Consider the following 22,727-nt stretch of genomic DNA (forward strand, 5'->3'; position numbering starts at 1 on the left):
ACAGGGGAATTGGGCTTATTTATAGGCACCGTGGGTAAGAATGGATTTGGGGCTTATTGCCAAGGGAGCTGGACTTTCGGGAAATGGCCAGAGAAATGGCGTAATCAAGGTTTGCTGTCAAATGTGACGCTGATCGAACTGTTCTCCATAGTCGTCTCATTGACGCTCTGGGGAGATAGGTTCAGGAATAAAAAGCTAAACGTTTGCTCCTCCAATGAAAGGGAAGTAGTGGCTATAAATTCTTTATCAGCGGCCTCTTTGTCGGTGCTTAAGGCACTGTAACGGTTGGTGGAAGGTTTTGCGATGGTTTGTGATAATTCCATAGCTGATGCTATTTCTTGTTCACAAAAAAAACTATTCTGGAAATTGGCACCTAAAGCAGAGGCGATGGGTGTAAGAGTATCCAGCGGAATTGTGGGACCTGCCATTCGAGCAGCGAGGGGACTGATAGTAGCGTCATTATCAGGTGGCACTTGGTCCGCTTATTCACGGGCTTGGAAGATTTGGGAGGATTGTAAGGCATCCTTAAGGGCATCCATTGGAGATGAAGGTTTGTTGCTGTTGTTGATAGATCACTGCTAAGAGGACAGATGGTCTGTCCCAAAAATAAGTAGTTTTATGGCGGGCCTCACATTTGGTTTTAAGGCTAGAGGGTGGAAGGATGTAACAAAATCTTTTTTAGTCTCACAGGCCCTTATAGGATGGAGAAAAGGTTTGAAGACGGCAGATAACAGAAGGCCGGTCTCGTATGAGTTGCTGTTCTTCCTGGGGAGGCAGGTTGAGAGTGTGTTTATCTTCTTGGGAAAAGCATCTTTTTAAATTAGCCTTTTCTCTAGTATTTTTTGCAGCATTGCTATTGGGTGAGCCAGTGAGCTCTTCAAGATCAAAGAGGGAAGGTCTGTTGAAAGATAATGTGGATCTCCATAAGGACACAATTGAGTTGCTTATTCATTTATCCAAGACTAACCAGTTTGAGAGGAGATGCCGAGTGGTGGTTTTTGCAGTTCCCGGGTCGGCTATGTCCCCAGTTTTGTGTATGAGGGAGTTTGGTACAGTACAAGGAGGAGTTGCTACCCATTTGCTGGTGCATGCGGAAGGATCATCCTTGTCTCACTTTCAATTTATAACCGTTTTTAAGCGTTGTTTACAGCGGGGTGGGGTTTCACCCGTTGATTATAGTGGACATTTCTTCAGAATAGGGGCAGCTACGGAGGCGGCAAAGAGGGGGCTCAGTGATGAGGTGGTAAAGCGGATTGGAAAATGGGAATCTTTAAAATTCAGGTCTTACGTATGCATTAATAGATTGTGGTGTTTTGCAGTGTTTTTGTTATTTTTCTTAGAATACAGTATTTATCCTATAGTTTTGTTTCCGCAGGCGCTGAGCTCAAATTGGTGTGGATTATGAGGCATTCCTTTGTTTTCTGGGTGGTTCGACCAAGTGGTAGGCAACTACATTTTTCTAAGGAGGAGGCTATAATCCATTGGATCGGAAAACGAGGGATGGTATGGAAGCAGTTTCTTCTTGAATTCCATCGTTTTGTTAGATTGGATCGGGCCCCTTATATACTGGTGTTACACATTCAGGGCAATGATTTAGGAAAAAGACCTTGTCGTCAATTAATAAGGGATATCAAGTTTGACTTGTTACGATAGTGGGCGATGTTTCCCAAGGTGTCAACGGTATCGTCTTACATCATACCAAGAAAAGAGTGTAGGCCAGATCTGTCGAAAGGGTTAAATCATCACCAGATCATCTATGTATCTGGCATACCAGATTATATGACTCAGGAAGGGGTTATCAAGAACATGTATACGAGATTCCTCCCAAGTGACCATATAGAGGTTGGCAAGAGCACAAGAAAAGCTAGCCCCAATGGGGCAGCCCTTTATTTGTATGTAAAACTGTTGGTCAAATCGAAAGAAGTTGTGCTTCAATCCTTAGCCCACTTTCAGATGCAACTCATTTCATAGAAAAACGGTTGATCTCCTATAAGATCCTGTCTTTTCCCTAATCGTTCTTACCACGTATTGCAATTAGATTCTAGGAGTATTCCTTGCCACACACGTTGATCTGTTCATGCATGGAATTGCTCAGAAATGTTTCCCCTAATCCCGAATATAATGCACCTATATGAACAGTCTACTACCTTCCCATAGAATTCAATCCTTTTCAGTTTTCATGATACACTAGAATCTAACATAAAATACATTTTGATATATTATGGAATCATTATCCTTATTCGTCAATTACACAAATAAATAAATGTATATTTTTGGACGCTCGTATAATACGTCCTTTTTATGAGTCAATAACAAATAATATTAGTTTATATACAACTACATTTAAGAAATAATGATAATGAATAAATAAAAAAATATATAAAAAAACAATAAAAAATCAAAACATAAAATTCATATTTTCCCTTTATTTTGGGATGATATAACAATAGGCAGCTTAGTGACTTATTATCACTTCTTTTCCTCATGTTTCTATATATACATTTCTTATTTAATTTATTTTATTTTACTTTTTCATTTTACTGCTTAGGTGCTTGTTCTCACCTTACTTTTTGATTCTTGCTGCTTTTTTGTTTCTAGTGCTTTTCTGCACAGCCTCCCATATGGGTCCCATGCGAACATACCTCATGCACATAAATACTTCTTATTCATATACATTCTTATTTACATATTTTTATTCTCACTTTTTCTTTATTTTCCAATTTATTTATTTATTTTATTTTTTTTCTTCCACATCCAAACAGGTATTTACCTTCTATGCAAGGGTTAAATCCCATCATGTTCTCATTTGCATTTTCCTGGGACTACACCCACCTTTTGTCAGCCCTTCATTCTCCATGGTAAGCTTTATATGTTTGGTTCCACTGTGTATTTTTATGCTTATGATTAAGGACTTATCTATATTCCAACTGTCCGAAACGCGTCAAGCCATGATGTTTTCATGGAACCGATGATGTTTTTCTTGGATTTTTAATCATTGAATAAAGTTTCTACACTTTTATATATTTTTCGTTGGATTTATATTTTTTCTATCCTGGAATTGGTGCTGAGTCCCATCCTGTCTCCTTGCTATCTTTTATTCCTGCAGCAGATGCCCTATGTGCACTTTGAAATTACACAGATATGTTTTTAACGCATGTGAAAAAAAAAGAAACCAAAAAAAAAAAGTTCATTCTGTTCTCTCTCTTTGTCCTCTCTTCTTGTTCTGCTCAGATTAGCTTGGCTCTACCCTGGTAGCTCTCTCAGTAATGAATGTTTTTTTTCCTCCTAGTGTAAGCAAAGAACAAGCCCTTTGAGGAAGTATATCATGTGGGCTCGCTTCTGGGCACTGGCGGCTTTGGGACTGTGTATTTGGACAGAAAGCTGCCAGATGGACTTGCTGTCGCTGTTAAACATCTTCAAAAACAAGCGGTGCAGGAATGGGTCAAGCTCAATGGATTTAAGGTTCCCCCTAGAGATCATTATACTGAAAAAGGTGAGCTGCGGCTTCCAAGGCATGAAGAAACAGACCACTTCCTCATCGTCATGGAGAGGCCAGTGTCAGTGATGGATCTCTGGGAGTATATTGGAGAGAAGGTGGTGCTAAAAGAGAAAATGGCGCAGGATTTCTTCCTTCAGGTGCTGAATGCTGTGCAGCACTGATACAGCTGTGGTGTGTTGCACCGGGACATCAAAAGTGACAATATTCTGGTGGACCGACAGACCCTCAAGCTAAAGCTGATAGACTGATCATAGGCTGATGGCACCGCGACATTGCTGGTGGACAAGGAGTACACCGATTTTTGTGGAGAGCTTTATTGCCCTCCAGAATAGCTCCATTACCGGAGATATGATGGTGTGTCTCCAACAGTGTGGTCTATGGGTATTCTTCTATATGAAATAGTTTGTAGGGATATTCCATTTCAGACTGTAAAGGAGATTTTATATAACCAGCTACATTTCAGAAGGAAAATTTCTCCAGAGCGCATGAAAATTACCAAACGGTGCCCTTTTCACTACTCCTTCTGCCCGACCAAATCTTAACTATTCAGTCATCCATGATATGTTAATGTGGATGACTGGATAATGGGCCCCTGGGGTTCGAGTGGCAATAGTTTTTTTACTTAAACCAGTGCTACTCGGACTCCCCAAAATAAACCACCCCCAACTGCTCAATGATATTCATCAACACAATGCATATTTTGAAAAATGTTTACGATGCATTTTTCGGGCATGGCAAGAAGGCAAACTTCTGTGTTAATTCTTCCCAACTTATGGGTTCTAGTAATTTGTCACATGTGTTCATTACGATCTCCCTTACAGCCCCTGCAATTTGGGGTGCCTGCCATTGACTCTAATGTTACGTCAATAGTGGTACACTACTATCTAAAGTGGGCAGATCAATTGAAGCCTTCAAAAGAAGGCTTTCTTCAATTACCTTGTGCTGCCATTATGCCCTGTGAGTACTTCACACACCCCGAAACTTTGGAGTCGATAGTCCCAAACCGGGCTGAGCTGTGAGCCCCTAAAGTAACTATGCCCCGCCCAGAGACTTCAATTATAAAAATAAGGTCACTTTGGGCGTCACAGCTCAGCCCAGTTTGGGGTTATCTACCCAAAATTTTCAGGGTGTGTAGAGGAACACTTCAAGAGTGTTAGGTAAGTTTTTCCAAATTTTTAGAGTCAAGGGGACGGGTGGGGGGACATTTTTTGGGGGTCGTTTTGAGGGCACCCAACATTTTTACACCCCTAGTCCACTAGAGTTAGTGTCCCTCTACACACCCTTAAAATTTGGGGTTGATCGCACCAAACTGGGCTGAGCTGTGACCTTCAAAATTGAGACTATTTTTATAATTGAAGTTTATGGGTGGGGCATGATCTAGTTTCCAGTTCTGAAAAGGGTAAAGATGCCAAATTGAATACGTTTACAAACACACGAAAAAAATAAAATGTATAAAACTGTCTTGAGTTTTATGTGAGTATCTGCGTTTTAGCTGCATGTGAATGAATGGTTTATGCAGATTTTCCGCATCTAATAAAAGTGTATGGGGAAAAAAGGCATCTCCACACCTGTGGGAAACGAAGGAGAAATTGTCACGATGAGGCTTAGTAACCCGCACCATTTGTCACTTTCTGCGGCTAAAACACAGGTGCACAGACACGCATAGCGGACATGGAATTTGTAGAAGTCCCATCCACTATGCTGTAACAAAAACCTGCAGCATTAAAAAACAGTAAATATGCACCAAGTGCAGGTCCCCTTACTCCTGTCTGTCTTGTGTTTGTAACACTTGTGTCCCCGGCTTCACTGGGTGGGGGAGGGGACAGTACAGGGTATTGCAGGAGTGCAGTAAAGCTGGTGGCCCAGACCTTCTCACCAGAGGTTCCTCCAGGAACAGGGACAAAAACAGATCAGGAAATGTAAAGCGAATCCCAGGGAACGGAGGACTTTATTCAGCCTTTATCTTCCAGAAGTAATGAGTCTTGTGAACCTTGTATAATCTGCGTGACACAGCAATAAGAAAAGCTGTGGAAAAAGAAGCGCAAATAGGGTCTTATCCGAGTTATATGCGGGGTGAAATAAAGAAAATCACTCACCCCGAGAGTTGTGAGAGTCACAACTACTATGCAGGCAAACAATCACGGCCAAAGGCAGCAGCACCCAATGTGGCTGATAACAGAGAAAGTTGAAGTAGGGCTTGCACGGCCGCGCCAGTGACCACTCTGACCATAGAGAATTAATGTTCCTTTATTTCATCTTTAGGTCGACGCGTTTCTGGAGTCTCTGCTCCCTTCCTCAGGACACACAGGAAAAAAGTACATCAAATCTGCTAGACCATGAGGACTGCAGGATCTATATACATTCCGTCTGTATATAGATCCTGCAGTCCTCATGGTCTAGCAGATTTGATGTACTTTTTTCCTGTGTGTCCTGAGGAAGGGAGCAGAGACTCCAGAAACGCGTCGACCTAAAGATGAAATAAAGGAACATTAATTCTCTATGGTCAGAGTGGTCACTGGCGCGGCCGTGCAAGCCCTACTTCAACTTTCTCTGTAATCTGCGTGACACGGCAGAGGAACGGATGAACAGGCCCTCTACTAACGTGCTTAACATGTGCAAAAAAAAAGCTTGAAGCACAACTCAAGCGTCTGTCTTTTTTATTTCAGCTGGTGTTCAGACGCAGCAAACTAGGAATTCAAAGAAAGCGAGGAAAGCAGCCGTCAGCGCTCTACGTCCTATTGCTAGAGAGACACCCAATATTCTCAACAGGTCAGTCAAGAAAGATCGATATCTATTGCATTCTCAGTTACACAAAGACAAGTTCTACATGAGTTCTCCGCTAGGTTTGACTGACAAACATCCCCACACGCACACTTCTATATTCCCCTTTACATCCCTATGGATTCATGTACATGTCTGGGTATAATGTTTCTTTAATATGGGACCTAATGACATTCGGTTACACATTTTAGGTGGAGGCTCGGCCAGAATTGTGGGACACGGCCTGTGAGGGGTACAATTATAAACAATGCCGAGAAAGATGCTGGACCTCCGTATGCAGGGACTTGTTCCCACAATGAGATGAAGCAAATGAGAAACTTCAGATTAAAATTGGTAAAGTGATTAGTCATAAATTTAACTTCAAATCTAACCCCCACCAAAAAGGAGTGGACAGAGGCTGTTCATATCATGTGTTTAATGGAAAATATACTTCAACTATAGTATTCTTCAGCAAGGGGTTATCCAAAAATTGGCAAACCCCATGTCATTCACCTTTTTTAACTCACGACAATTAAAATTAATCACAGTGGCGGTTCCATCGATTTGAGACCTACCGTAACCTTGGAACACTTTACATATCCTCTTTTAATGATTGCAGTTAACTCTAGTTAGTATTTTACCCTATTGCCTTCTATTCACGCTAATTCGATTATGGAAGGCAAACAATGCATTAACTTTGTTTTTAATTTTTGAAAAAGGAATCAGAAAACGCTGGCGATCTGTGCGAGACCGATTCAATCAATGCAGACTCAGGCAAAATCATAGTGGGTCATCACCATTGAGAAAAAATGTGCCTTCTTCAAGGAGCTTTAATATACTCTTACAAGCCGAACATTACAGATGTAAGTTGGAAACCTTCCTAATCTTGTAACCAAACTGATAATTATAAAAATAAATATCAATTTACCGTATTTTTCGCTTTATAAGACGCACTTTTGTTCCCCCAAATTTTGGGGGAAAGTAGGGGGTGCGTCTTATAAGCCGAATATACGGGGGGGGGGGTGGTATATATATATGTACACTGCAGCGTCCAGGGGAGGTGGGGGCAGCAGCTCTGGAGCACAGGGGAACGCAGCCTTTGATCTCCTGCACCCGCTCATATAATATGCACAGCCGCTGTCCATCTCCAATGGTGCTGAAATCGCACGCAGTGAGGGGCTGGTGAGCGGTGCATATTATATGAGCCTGCGTCCCAGTGTGATCGCACATGCCCACCCCTGTGTTAGATTTGGCCCCCAGGCTGCTGCTCATTCTAAAATAAAAAAGCTTTACTTACCCCTGCAGCGTTTCTCCCCGTGCCCCTGCTTCCAGTGTGATCAGGCAGAGAGCTCAGCCTGCTGTGCCGATCACATGACCGCACTGAACCAGGAAGTGGAAGAACAGAAGCACGGAGCCAGACAGGAGGGAGCTCAGCGCTGGAGGAGGTAAGGAAAGAGGGTTTTATTTTACTTTGGGCAGCAGCCTAGGGGCCATATCTGACACAGGGGGACTTGTGCGATCTATAGGGGCCATGGGCAGCACTATGGGGGCCATATCTGACACAGGGGGACTTGTGCGATCTATAGGGGCCATGGGCAGCACTATGGGGGCGATATCTGACACAGGGGGACTTGTGCGATCTATATAGGGGCCATGGGCAGCACTATGGGGGCGATATCTGACACAGGGGGACTTGTGCGATCTATATAGGGGCCATGGGCAGCACTATGGGGGCGATATCTGACACAGGGGGACTTGTGCGATCTATAGGGGCCATGGGCAGCACTATGGGGGCGATATCTGACACAGGGGGACTTGTGCGATCTATAGGGGCCATGGGCAGCACTATGGGGGCGATATCTGACACAGGGGGACTTGTGCGATCTATATAGGGGCCATGGGCAGCACTATGGGGGCGATATCTGACACAGGGGGACTTGTGCGATCTATATAGGGGCCATGGGCAGCACTATGGGGGCGATATCTAACACAGGGGGACTTGTGCGATCTATAGGGGCCATGGGCAGCAGCATGGGGGCGTTATCTAACACGGGAACGTGTGCAATCCATAGGGGACCATAGGCAGCACAGGGGAACGTGTGCCATCACAAGGGGGTTATATTCAATATAAGGGGGCCATATCCAGATTAAGGGGGCTAATTTTAGGATGGGGGGCTATGAGGGACATATACCCTATATGATTTGTTAGAGGGACACTGGCATTATAAGATGGACCCCATTTAACATTAAAAAAAAAAAATTCTCTTTTCCTTCACCAAATTTGGGGGTGCGTCTTATAATCAGGTGCGTCTTATAAAGCGAAAAATACGGTATTTCTGGTTCTTAAACAGGACTGAAGGGAATATTCCAAGACCAAGGACAGAGGCCGAAGAAAGTGACAGTCCTGATGGCTCACCTTTATCGGAAACCGACATAGAACCCACCTGCTCTTGAGCTGCGTCTGGTGAAGCAGCCACAGGTACCTCCACAGATGCAGGCCTTTCACAACCAGGAATGTGAATACCGGAAGAAAAAGACAGGACCAAACCAGCAAATCAAAAGATAAAAGAGGAAAGGAAAAATGGGAGGAAATGGACATTAAGCCCTCAGTCTTCTAAGGAGCTCAACTGTGGAGGATAATTTCCTCCACTTCGCGTACTCTGTAGCCACTCATGTTAGAGAAATTCCACGAGATAGACATTCCTCCTTCAGGTCAGTAGCATACAGCCTTCTAGATGCCTATGAGACATCGGCATTATTGCCTCCACTAGGCCATTTAGTAACCTCTATCCAAAATGCTTGGCTAACAGTTACCAGAATTCTTTCTATACACATCCAGTTCACGTTGTGCACATGTAATATGTGTGCTTATACATGCAGACACTCATTGATACATTTAATACATTTCCTTCACCTCCCCCTCTTTTTGTATGTTTTGCACTTACATATAGTTTATTCTTTTTCCTTCACTTATAAAGTCCCACTTCACTTATTTCACTTTTATGTATACCACTTCTCATTTAGGCCCTGTGCGCACTTGCCGGTTTTTGCCGTGGATTTCCTGCTGTTTTGCTGCATGTTTCACTGCATGTTATGGCAATAACATCTCTGCAGTGATTCACCAGCAAAACCTATGGGAAAAAAAAATGCTGTGCGCACTATGCGGATTTTGACAGCTGCATGTTTTGCTGCGGGAATCCCGCAGCGAAAACAATTGCATGTCACTTCTTTTCCGCACGTCGCTGCGGGATTTCACTCCATTGACTGCAATGTAATCGTTAAATTCCGCAGGGAATAACGCAGGTAGCAAATTCTGTGCGGTTCATTGCGTTTTTCTGCGTTATTCCCTCCGGTATTTCGCGGTTTACCTGCGGTAATCTTCATTGCTGCCCTGCGGTTTGCAGGGAAGTGATGTCACTAGAAGAGGAAGTGCATCCATTTTGTGTGGTGTGAAGAAAATCAGTACAATGTCGTGGTATACAAGAATGGCGATCAATGAAAAAAAGTTAATAGAACTGGTAAGTATATAGAGTGCATCAAAACACACACACACACATCACACTCACCCAGACCCATATACACACATGCATATCCCGACGGACATATAGAAAAAAAAATACGTGTGCTCCGCCGTATTTTAACATCCGGCCGAGATGAGCATACAGCGGTGGGCCGGTATTCTCATGCTGCGGAGGGCGAGGGCCATGGTTACGGCCCCTCCTTTCGCAGCCGCGAATATCAGCCCGCTGCTGCCCCGGGACTGTCGCATCCATTATGCGGTAGTCCCGACGTGTCACTGGCCCTTCCTGTTGCCGTGATGCGGTGGCAAACAGGGTAATATAAGGAGTTAATAGCAACACATCGCTGCTAAGTCCAAGATTAGTAATGGCAGCGTCCAAGACACGCCATCACTAATCTGAAAGTGAAAGTAAATAAACACATACACGACAAAATGCTTTATTTTAAATAAAACTCCAAAAAAAAACCTCTGTCACCAGTTTATTACGTCCAAAAATATGCCTGTCCGAAGTAATCCACAAGACATCCAGCACCGTCTGAGACGTGGAAACCACTGCAGCCTCGTTATATATGAACGATGCTGCAGGGGTAATTCCAGGTCATTTCTCACGGTCGTGAGAACTTCAGTGTGCTAGAAAGCAGCACAACCTGCAAAACAAGAACGTGATGTCAATGGCCAGCAGTGACCCTGTGTGAACTCCTTTCCCAGGTCATGCAAGGCCACTGCTGTCTCAAAAATGCTTTTGAGGGGGGGAAACATAAACCTCACAAAGAAATCTATCTATCCTTTATTTATCATCTATCCTTCTATCTATCTATCCCTCTATCTATCTATCCTTCTATCTATACATCTATCTATTTATCTATCTATCCTTCTATCAATCCTTTATCTATCTATCTCTCTATCTATCCATTTTATCTATATATCTTTCCATATATCTATTTTTTATCTATCTATATTTTATCTATCTATCTATCCACCATTTATCTATTTATCTATCCATTTTCTACCTTTCTATCTATCCATCTATCTATTTATCTATCTATTTCTTCATCTATCCTTTATCTATCCCTTTATCTATCCCTCTATCTATTTAGATATCTATCTATCTATCCTTCTATCTATTTATCTATCTATCCTTTATCTATCGCTCAGTCTATCTCCCTTCATATCAATTGTCTAACAATTTATCAATCTGGCCATTAATTACCTATCTATCTATGTATCCATTTTACGCTGTTTCACATGTGTTTGGGGGTATTTTATGTTTTCAATGCCGTTTTTGTTAAATCAATTGTAGGTTGAAACTAAACCAGGATTGTGGGATCCGGCGTGTGCAGAATTCTACAATAAATATAAAAGACACGACTGGTGGACCCAAATTTGTAGAGAACTCTTTCCCCTCTTTGATGAGGCAGACAAAGATCTACAATTTCAAATTGGTAATGTGATAAATGTTTTTGATCATTATTTTTGTTTTTTATAATTCACATAATTGAGTACCTTTTTTTTTTGCTGTACAGATAAAGATGTTAAGAATCGATGGCGTTCAGTCAAAGATCGTTTTCAAAAAACCAGGCGAAGGCGAACCTAAGTGGATCAGCAGCGCCATCCAAAAAAAATCATCTTTGAGGAGGAGCTACAGTTTTTACACACAGGGCGAAGATTACGGCCGTAAGTATTTGTCTTTGTAATTTTTTGTAAATTCAATTTGTTTGCCCATAAATTTGTTAAAAATGTTTTTCTCTTTGCAATCCTAGAAGTGAAGGTAACATCATGCAGAAACCGGCAAATGTGACCATCGAACCCGAAGCACAATCCGACTGTGACATCAAACAGTTGCCAAACGACGATTCGGAGGACATCGGATCAGCAGATGCTGGCAACATCAGCTCGGTGTTACCTTCCACTCTACCTGAACCATCAGCCTCTGATGAACGGCCGGACACAGATTTTTCGGCCACAGCTTCCAATCTATGTACCACCATGGCATCTTCTGCATTGGCAAATAAAGAAAGTTCAACCACAGTTCTCCGTAAATAAGTTAAAAAAACAAAAGGGACAACTTTGTCAGAAAAGTGTGACCAGCTGACTTGTGAGGCATTGACCCTTTTAAAAAATCTGCCTCACAAGCAAATAAATGCGATTCCTTTACTTCTATCCTGTCTAGCAGGCTGCAAGAAATGTCCAAACAAACACAGTCAGCATGCATGGCTGCATGCTGTGCACTTTTTGATGGCTATGATCCTCCCCCCATCCCAGTGTAGGCAAAATTGTCAATGTCATTTTGAATGCCTTTGATAACCAAACCACTAATGACCAAACAACGATCCCACAATATTCCCAACAAAACAATGCACCACCGGGTCAACAAACCCAAGCTTATGTTGGTATACCAACATCAAGCTTTCCATCCCAACATCAAACGGCTGAAGGGTTAAACCAAAATAATGTCCAACTTCAACAGAGGGCTTTAACCCCCAACAAATCTGACACCTATAATTCTGGGTATTTTACCCAAGAATTATATAGGTTGTGATATAAGTAATATGTAACCCACAGGATAACATGAAGGCCGCACTATTTTTTGGAAACAGCCAGAGACCCTCTAAGCATTATTATGTACACATTTATTTTTTTACTCTTTTTGTAGGGTTATTATTTAGTTCATCAGTTATTAGATATATTAAACTTGAAAAGCTGCTGCAAAAATCCAAATTGTTATAAAGAAAAAAGGTTAACATTAATAGGGGTGCCCAAACTTTTTCATATGACTGTATACCGTGCTTGTGTTTTGTTTCTGTGTGTTATATACTGGGTACATAGTTGGCTGTGTATTATATAAATTCCTTGCACCAAGAACCTGCCTCTGCTCTTCATTGCTCTAAGCGATCAGAATCCTCACATTCATACAATAGTATTACATTATACTCAAGCCTATAAATAAGAGGATTTCGCTGGGGCAATGACGGAGACACGGGTGGAGAACCTTTACTCTATGATTAACTCCTTGCAGTAGGAGATGGAGGCGGTGCAAAATAAAGTCAGAGATATGGAGACACAATTGGGCCACGATCATCAGGTATTTGGTCAGGCTCTTCAGGATGTACGAACCCGATTGGAGGTTCAGGAAACTGTACCCAGTAAATCCGTATCAGCCACCGGAATGCCTAAATTACCTCCATTTCGGTTCAGTGGCGATCGAAGTCTGTTCCGTGGGTTTGTTAATCAGTGTATGCTGTTTTTTGATGTACATGCTGATTATTACCAGTCTGACCGGTCAAAGGTATTATCTATAATCATGTTGTTAATATCACGAGCACTGGCTTGGGCTAATCCCATGATTGAAAGTCGTGATACCCGTGTGAATAACCTGGATGACTTTTTAACAACAATGGCACAAATGTTCGATGACCCTAATCATCGTGCTGCCGCTGAATCGGCTCTGCTTTCCTTACGCCGGGGAAAGCGGTCTGTCTTCAAATACGTCACCGAATTTAAAAGTTTACTGAAAAAGGTACTGGCAGCAGTAACGGAGTGCGATAATACGGACGCGGAGTCCGACATCTCTGAAGCAAGTATTCATCTGGATGCGGTATTTCCTTCGACATTGATGTCAACGTCATCTAAGGACCCGGAAGGAAAATACACCCATTGCTCGCTTCCAATTCAGATTCGGTGGGAGGGACAGGTAATTTCTACATCCGCTATGATAGACTCCAGGGCAGGGGGAAATTTCATGGACCCTTCTTTTGCCAGGAAACACGGTATTAAGACTCAACAAAGAGCCTCATCGGTTACCATGGAAACGGTAGACGGTTCTCCATTAGTTTCAGGACTAGTTTATCGGGAGACGGTACCCTGGAATGTGTGATGAAACCGGGTCATCAGGAGACTCTTATTTTCATGTTGATTTCTTCTCCCCATTTTGCAATAATACTAGGCATTTCTTGGTTACGGTCTAAAAATCCAGTCATCAATTGGGAGACAAAGGGAGTGGTCCGACCATTAGTCCAATAGTACCGCTTCCAGTAACGCCGACTGCGGAGGGCGCTGTACAGGTACCTGTTCTCCCCCCCGGTTTATAATGAATTTGCTGACATATGTGACAAGATAAAAGCAGATCAGCTTCCCCTGAATGGACTGTATGATTGTCCCATAGAATTACTTCCAGGGGCAGAAATTCCGTTTGGTCATGTCTACCCGTTGGCGGCCCCGGAGTTACAATCCCTGAAAGACTATATCGACGAAAACTTAGCCAAGGGGTATATTCGACCTTATTCCTCACCAGCAGGAGTTCCCATCTTTTTTGTAAAGAAGAAAGATGGGACGCTGAGACCTTGTATCGACTACTGGGAACGTAATAAAATAACCATCTGGAACCGTTATCCATTGCCGTTAGATTCCGAACTATTTTAAAGAGTGCAACAGGCCAAAATATTTATTAAATTGGATCTCCATGGGGCATATAATTTACTTCGCATACATCCCGGGGACGAGTGGAAGATGGCGTTCAGATGTCGGTATGGACATTATGAGTATCTAGTGATACCCTTCGGACTCTATAACGCTCCTGCGGCTTTTCAACACCTAGCCAACGATATTTTTAGGGATTTATTGAACCAGTTTGTGGTGATTTACCTGGATGACATCTTTATCTTTTCTGATTCCCTACAGGAACACTAGGAGCACGTTAAGACAGTACTTGCTCGTCTGAGGGATAACCACCTGTACATTAAGCTGGAGAAGTGTGAATTTCATTGCTCCAAGATTCAATTCTTAGAATATGTTATCTCTCCTCAGGGGCTGAACATGGAGTCTGGCAAGATCCAGGCAATTCTAGACTGGCCAGAAGCGGGAAACATCAAGGAGGTAAAACGCTTTATTGGCTTTGCTAATTTTTACAGACGCTTTATCCGCAACTTTTTGGAGATTGTCCGTCCTATCACCTTGCTAACCAAGAAGGGGCAGAAGTTTGTGCCCCGCCCAGGCCCGGGAAGCTTTCAATCATTTCAATGTTTGTTTCACCTCGTCGCCAATATTGACACACCCGGATCCCGCACTTCCTTTTATTGTGGAAGTCGACGCTTCCGATTATGTACTAGGGGCTATCCTTTCACAGAGGACTGGGGACAAGGGTCTCTTACACCCGTGTGCTTTCTTTTCTCGCCGGCTGTCCCCTGCAGAAAAGAACTATGACATTGCAGACAAGGAGTTGTTGGCTCTTATTTCCGCTTTTAAGGAATGGAGACACAACTTACAGGGAGCAACGCAACAAGTGGTAGTTCTCACGGACCATCGTAATCTGGAATTCCTTAAATCTGCCAGGTGACTGTTTCCACGGCAAGCTCGGTGGAGCCTATTCCTTAACCAGTTTAATTTTATTGTTACATATCGTCCAGGGTCACGTACTGGGAAAGCCGATGCCTTGTCCCGAATCCACGCTTTGGACTCTGTGTCCAGAAACTCTTCTCAGACCGTTTTATCAGATGCCAATTTTGTTGGAGTAATCCAGGATTGGAACTTGTGGAAGGACATCAAGTCGGCCTATGATGGTGACGTATTCCTTGCTGCCCCCCCGAACGATGTGACTCTTGTCCTTCGGAATGGTGTGAGTGAGAGGGCGACATATTTATGTCCCGGAGGCTGTAAGACTTCGGGTTCTCAAGTTAGTCCACGACTCCGTGTTGGCAGGTCATAGGGAGGTACAGAAGGCGCAGGAATTTCTAAATCATTTTTTCTGGTGGCCTACCTGTTTGAAGGATGTGAAAGACTATGTCCGCTTGTGTGTGGTTTGTGCCCGGTGCAAAGTCCCTCGTGTTGCTCCTACAGGACTCCTTAAACCATTGCCCGTATTATCTCGCCCTTGGGGATGAATCTCAATGGACTTTATTGTGGAGTTGCCCATCTCGGGCGGTAACAATACTATTTTGGTGGTATGGACCAGTAGACAAAAGCTGCTCACTTCATTCCATGTAGCAGTCTTCCCTCAGCCACAGAGACAGTAGATTTAGTTATCCAGAATGTTTTCCGGTTGCATGGGGTGCCGGATGAGATCATCTCTGACTGGGGCATGCAGTTCACTTCTTAATTCTGGAAAGGGTTTTGTTCTGCACTCCATATTGATGTTTGTTTGTCTTCTGCGTACCATCCTCAGACAAACGGACAGACGGATCGGACTAATCAAACCCATGCGCAGTACCTGCGATGCTATGTCAGCCATCTGCAGGATGATTGGTTGAAACTGCTTCCTTTGGCGGAAATTGCGTATAACACCGCTCAGAGCAACTCCATTAAGGTAACGCCATTTTTTGCTAATTTGGGTTATTATCCAAGTATTCTGCCTAGGTCTCCGGTTGCTACTTCGGTACTAGCGGTTGAGGACAGATTAACGGAGCTACAGCAGAATCTGGAAGTTTTGAAGGACTCTTTGACCTCGACTCAGGAGCGTTACAAGAAGTCGGCAGACGCTTAATCCAAACCGGGACATATATAAGGTAGGGGACTCGGCGTGGTTATCCACCAAGAATCTAAAACAGGGTGTTCCTTCACAGAAGCTGGGACAGAAGTTCATTGGTCCGTTCAGGATCACTGGGATTGTGAGCTCTGTGGCCTGTCGGCTGCAGTTGCCACGGACTTTGAGGGTACACCCGGTCTTTGACACTGCCTTTGAATGGGTGAGGTTATTCGGAAAGGGAGCATTATTAGCGAAAACTGATGTTGAGGCAGCGTTCAGATTGTTACCGGTTCACTTGTTAGATTGTCATTGGGATTGAGGATTTTTGATGGACAGGTAGCTTTCCCATGGGAAGTTCATTGTCCTGTGCTTATTTTGAGGCCTTTAGAACATTTGTGGAGTGGACAGTGAAGGATGTTTCTGGTCAAAAATCCTTTATCCATTATTTGAAAGATATTTTGTGCATGTGACCGGCGGATTCGTTTGAATGTTCCCTGTTGCTGCATACCAAGGAAGGGATTGCTCACAGTTTTGGCATCCCCTTAGAGGCGGATAAGACAGAGGGCTTACTTATGGTTTTGAGTTTAGTTGGGCATTGTAATAGATAAAGAGGCCATGGAATGCAGATTACCTGAGAAAAAATTGAATGATCTCCTAGCTGAAGTGAGGCGAGTCAAAGATTTACATAAAATAACGCTGAGTGAGCTGCAGTCGTTACTGAGTAAGCTGAATTTCGCTTGCCCCATTATGCCAAAGGATAGGGTTTTTTGCAGAAGGCTGTCTATGGCAACAGCAGGAATAAAAGCACCACATCACTTTGTCAGGTTAAAAAAGGAATTAAGAGAGGATTTGCAAGTTTGGTCGAAATTTTTCGAAACTTACAACGGTAAATCTTTATAGATGAACCTGATGGTTACTACAGGGGAATTGGGCTTATTTATAGGCACCGTGGGTAAGAATGGATTTGGGGCTTATTGCCAAGGGAGCTGGACTTTCGGGAAATGGCCAGAGAAATGGCGCAATCAAGGTTTGCTGTCAAATGTGACGCTGATCGAACTGTTCCCCATAGTCGTCTCATTGACGCTCTGGGGAGATAGGTTCAGGAATAAAAAGCTAAACGTTTGCTCCTCCAATGAAAGGGAAGTAGTGGCTATAAATTCTTTATCAGCGGCCTCTTTGTCGGTGCTTAAGGCACTGTAACGGTTGGTGGAAGGTTTTGCGATGGTTTGTGATAATTCCATAGCTGATGCTATTTCTTGTTCACAAAAAAAACTATTCTGGAGGGGACTGATAGTAGCGTCATTATCAGGTGGCACTTGGTCCGCTTATTCACGGGCTTGGAAGATTTAGGAGGATTGTAAGGCATCCTTAAGGGCATCCATTGGAGATGAAGGTTTGTTGCTGTTGTTGATAGATCACTGCAGAGAGGACAGATGGTCTGTCCCAAAAATAAGTAGTTTTATGGCGGGCCTCGCATTTGGTTTTAAGGCTAGAGGGTGGAAGGATGTAACAAAATCTTTTTTAGTCTCACAGGCTCTTATAGGATGGAGAAAAGGTTTGAAGACGGCAGATAACAGAAGGCCGGTCTCGTATGAGTTGCTGTTCTTCCTGGGGAGGCAGGTTTAGTGTGTGCTTATCTTTTTGGGAAAAGCATCTTTTTAAATTAGCCTTTTCTCTAGTATTTTTCGCAGCATTGCGATTGGGTGAGCCAGTGAGCTCTTCAAGATCAAAGAGGGAAGGTCTGTTGAAAGATAATGTGGATCTCCATGAGGACACAATTGAGTTGCTTATTCATTTATCCAAGACTAACAAGTTTGAGAGGAGATGCCGAGAGGAAAAGGATGTTATGTTATTTGATTGTACCACCCTTTGGCAGGTTAGGAGCTTTGAGGACCACCCTCCAGGTTTTTGTATTTTACATATTTATGTTTGTTATCATAAAAGGCTGCAGTGGCCATTTAAATCCATATCGGTGTGCAGTCTGCTCATTTCTTGAGGAACTAAGTGCTGAGTAAGGCATTTTCGGCCGTAATGACTCGACGATACCCCTTGTCAAGTACTGAATTCAGTGACTTGGATATTGTCCATGCATCTTCTCTTTCTGCAGCAGATGCCCTATGTGCACTTTGAAATTACACAGATGTGTTTTTAACGCATGTGAAAAAAAAAGAAACCAAAAAAAAAAAGTTCATTCTGTTCTCTCTTTGTCCTCTCTTTCTGTTCTGCTCAGATTAGCTTGGCTCTACCCTGGTAGCTCTCTCAGTAATGAATGTTTTTTCCTCCTAGTGTAAGCAAAGAACAAGCCCTTTGAGGAAGTATATCATGTGGGCTCGCTTCTGGGCACTGGCGGCTTTGGGACTGTGGATTTGGGCAGAAAGCTGCCAGATGGACTTGCTGTCGCTGTTAAACATCTTCAAAAACAAGCGGTGAAGGAATGGGGCAAGCTCAATGGATTTAAGGTTCCCCCTAGAGATCATTATACTGAAAAAGGTGAGCTGCGGCCTCCAAGGCATGAAGAAACAGACCACTTCCTCATCGTCATGGAGAGGCCAGTGTCAGTGATGGATCTCTGGGAGTATATTGGAGAGAAGGTGGTGCTAAAAGAGAAATGGTGCAGGATTTCTTCCTTCAGGTGCTGAATGCTGTGCAGCACTGATACAGCTGTGGCGTGTTGCACCGGGACATCAAAAGTGACAATATTCTAGTGGACCGACAGACCCTCAAGCTAAAGCTGATAGACTTTGGCACCGCGACATTGCTGGTGGACAAGGAGTACACCGATTTTTGTGGAGAGCTTTTTTGCCCTCCAGAATAGCTCCATTGCCGGAGATATGATGGTGTGTCTCCAACAGTGTGGTCTATGGGTATTCTTCTATATGAAACAGATTGTAGGGATATTCCATTTCAGACTGTAAAGGAGATTTTATATAACCAGCTACATTTCAGAAGGAAAATTTCTCAAGAGTGCATGAAAATTACCAAACGGTGCCTTTTCACTACTCCTTCTGCCCGACCAAATCTTAACTATTCAGTCATCCATGATATGTTAATGTGGATGACTGGATAATGGGCCCCTGGGGTTCGAGTGGCAATAGTTTTTTTTACTTAAACCAGTGCTACTCGGACTCCCCAAAATAAACCACCCCCAACTGCTCATTGATATTCATCAACACGATGCATATTTCGAAAAATGTTTACAATGCATTTTTCGGGCATGGCAAGAAGGCAAACTTCTGTGTTAATTTTTCCAAACCTATGGGTTCTAGTAATTTGTTACAACATGTGTTCATAACGATCTCCCTTACAGCCCCTGCAATTTGGGGTGCCTGCCATTGACTCTAATGTTACGTCAATAGTGGTACACTACTATCTAAAGTGGGCAGATCATTTGAAGCCTTCAAAGCAGGCTTTCTTCAATTACCTTGTGCTGCCATTATGCCCTGTGAGTACTCCACACACCCCGAAACTTTGGGGTCGATAGTCCCAAACCGGGCTGAGCTGTGAGCCCCTAAACTAACCATGCCCCGCCCAGAGACTTCAATTATGAAAATAAGGTCACTTTGGGCGTCACATCTCAGCCCAGTTTGGGGTTATCTACCCAAAATTTTCAGGGTGTGTAGAGGAACACTTCAAGAGTGTTAGGTAAGTTTTTCCAAATTTTTAGAGTCAAGGGGACGGGTGGGGGGATATTTTTTGGGGGTCGTTTTGAGGGCATCCAACATTTTTACACCCCCTAGTCCACTAGAGCTAGTGTCCCTCTACACATGCTTAAAATTTGGGGTTGATAGCACCAAACTGGGCTGAGCTGTGACCCCCAAAATTGAGACTATTTGTATAATTGAAGTTTATGGGTGGGGCATGATCTAGTTTCCAGTTCTGAAAAGGGTAAAGATGCCAAATTGAATACGTTTACAAACACACGAAAAAAATAAAATGTATAAAACTTTCTTCAGTTTTATGTGAGTATCTGCGTTTTAGCTGCAGGTGAATGCACGGTATATGCAGATTTTCCGCATCTAATACAAGTGTATGGGGAAAATAGGCATCTCCACACCTGTGGTAAACGCAGGAGAAATTGACACGATGAGGCTTAGTAACCCGCACCATTTGTCACTGTCTGCGGCTAAAACACAGGTGCACAGACACGCATAGCGGACATGGAATTTGTAGAAATCCCATCCACTATGCTGTAACAAAAACCTGCAGCTAAAACGCAGCAAATGTGCACCAAGTGCAGGTCCCCTTACTCCTGAACTGGTGGAGGAGGGTTGAACTAGATGGACCTAGGTCTTTTTTCAACCTAAGTAACTATGTAACTGTCTGTCTTGTGTTTGTAACACTTGTGTCCCCGGCTTCACTGGGTGGGGGAGGGGACAGTACAGGGTATTGCAGGAGTGCAGTCAAGCTGGTGGCCTCGATCTTCTCACCAGAGGTTCCTCCAGGAACAGGGAAAAAAACAGATCAGGAAATGTAAAGTGAATCCCAAGGAATGGAGGACTTTATTCAGCCTCTAACTTCCAGAAGTAATGAGTCTTGTGAACCTTGTATAATCTGCGTGACTCGGCAGAGGAATGGATGAACAGGCCCTCTACTAACGTGCTTAACGTGCAAAAAAAAGCTTGAAGCACAACTCGAGCGTCTTTGTCTTTCTTATTTCAGCTGGTGTTCAGACGCGGCAAACTAGGAATTCAAAGAAAGCGAGGAAAGCAGCCGTCAGCGCTCTACGTCCTATTACTAGAGAGACACCCAATATTCTCAACAGGTCAGTCAAGAAAGATCGATATCTATTGCATAATCAGTTACACAAAGACAAGTTCTACATGAGTTCTCCGCTAGGTTTGACTGACAAATATCCCCACAAGCACACTTCTATATTCCCCTTTACATCCCTATGGATTCATGTACATGTCTGGGTATAATGTTTCTTTAATATGGGATCTAATGACATTCGGTTACACATTTTAGGTGGAGGCTCGGCCAGAATTGTGGGACACGGCCTATGAGGGGTACAATTATAAACAATGCAGAGACAGAGGCTGGACCTCCGCATGCAGGGACTTGTTCCCACAATGAGATGAAGCAAATGAGAAACTTCAGATTAAAATTGGTAAGAAATTAGTCATAAATTTAACTTGAAATCTAACCCCCCACCAAAAAGGAGTGGACAGAGGCTGTTCATATCATGTGTTTAATGGAAAATATACTTTAACTATAGTATTCTTCTGCAAGGGGTTGTCCAAAAATTGGCACACCCCATGTCATTCACCTTTTTAAACCCACAACAAATAAAATTAATCACAGTGGCGGTTCCATCGATTTGAGACCTACCGTAATCTTGGAACACTTTACATATCCTCTCCCAATGTTTGGAATTAACCCTAGTTAGAAATTTACCCTATTGCCTTCCATTCACGCTAACTCGATTATGGAAGGCAAGCAATGCATTAACTTTGTTTTTAATTTTTGAAAAAGGCATCAGAAAACGCTGGCGATCTGTGCGTGACCGATTCAATCAATGCCGACTCAGGCAAAATTGTAGTGGGTCATCACCATTAAAGAAAAAATGTGCCTTCTTCAAGGAGCTTTAATATACTCTTACAAGTCGAACATTACGGATGTAAGTTGGAAACCTTCCTAATCTTGTAACCAAACTGATAATTATAAGAATAAATATCAATTTATTTCTGGTTCTTAAACAGGACTGAAGGGAATATTCCAAGACCAAGGACAGAGGCCGAAGAAAGTGACAGTCCTGATGGCTCACCTTTATCGGAAACCGACATAGAACCCACCTGCTCTTGAGCTGTGTCTAGTGAAGCAGCCACAGGTACCTCCACAGCTGCAGGCCTTTCACAACTAGGAATTTAAATACCGGAAGAAAAAGACAGGACCAAACCAGCAAGTCAAAAGATAAAAGAGGAAAGGAAAACTGGGAGGAAACGGACATTAAGTCCTCAGTCTTCTAAGGAGATCAACTGTGGAGGATAATTTCCTCCACTTTCCGTACTCTGTAGCCACTCATGTTAGAGAAATGCCACGAGATAGACATTCCTCCTTCAGGTCAGTAGCATACAGCCTTCTAGATGCCTATGAGACATCGGCATTATTGCCTCCACTAGGCCATTTAGTAACCTCTATTGAACAGCAGCGCAAGCAATGCAGCAGCAGCCTTAGATTAGCAGACTAGGTTACAGTTTGCCAGCATATGGTGAGGTGGAGCAACAAACAAATATCAATCTTATTAGGCCAGCCAGCACTTTCCCAAGGTATATAGAAGGTGGAGAGATAACACAGTATGCCGGAGGAAACCCTGTGCACCATGTGCCTCCTACCCAAAGATCCGGGCCCTCACCTAATGTAAGCCTGAGCTCTGAAAGCCAGGCAGGTTATGATTTTCCACCTCAGACTTTCCAATCATTATAATTTCACATTAGTTGTGTTGGTTTTGGAATTCTATTTTGACCCATTAATAATTTAGTTTTACGTTATTT

At 43.2% G+C, this 22,727-nt stretch overlaps 1 pseudogene; it reads left to right on the top strand.

Annotated features, from left to right (window-relative positions):
• Positions 1 to 13,119: 13,119 nt before the first annotated feature.
• LOC142243791 (serine/threonine-protein kinase pim-3-like) lies at positions 13,120 to 19,303 on the top strand (annotated as a pseudogene).
• The last annotated feature ends 3,424 nt before the right edge of the window (positions 19,304 to 22,727 follow it).

Source organism: Anomaloglossus baeobatrachus, chromosome 6, assembly GCF_048569485.1.
Source record: "Anomaloglossus baeobatrachus isolate aAnoBae1 chromosome 6, aAnoBae1.hap1, whole genome shotgun sequence".
NCBI classification, from domain to species: Eukaryota; Metazoa; Chordata; class Amphibia; order Anura; family Aromobatidae; genus Anomaloglossus; species Anomaloglossus baeobatrachus.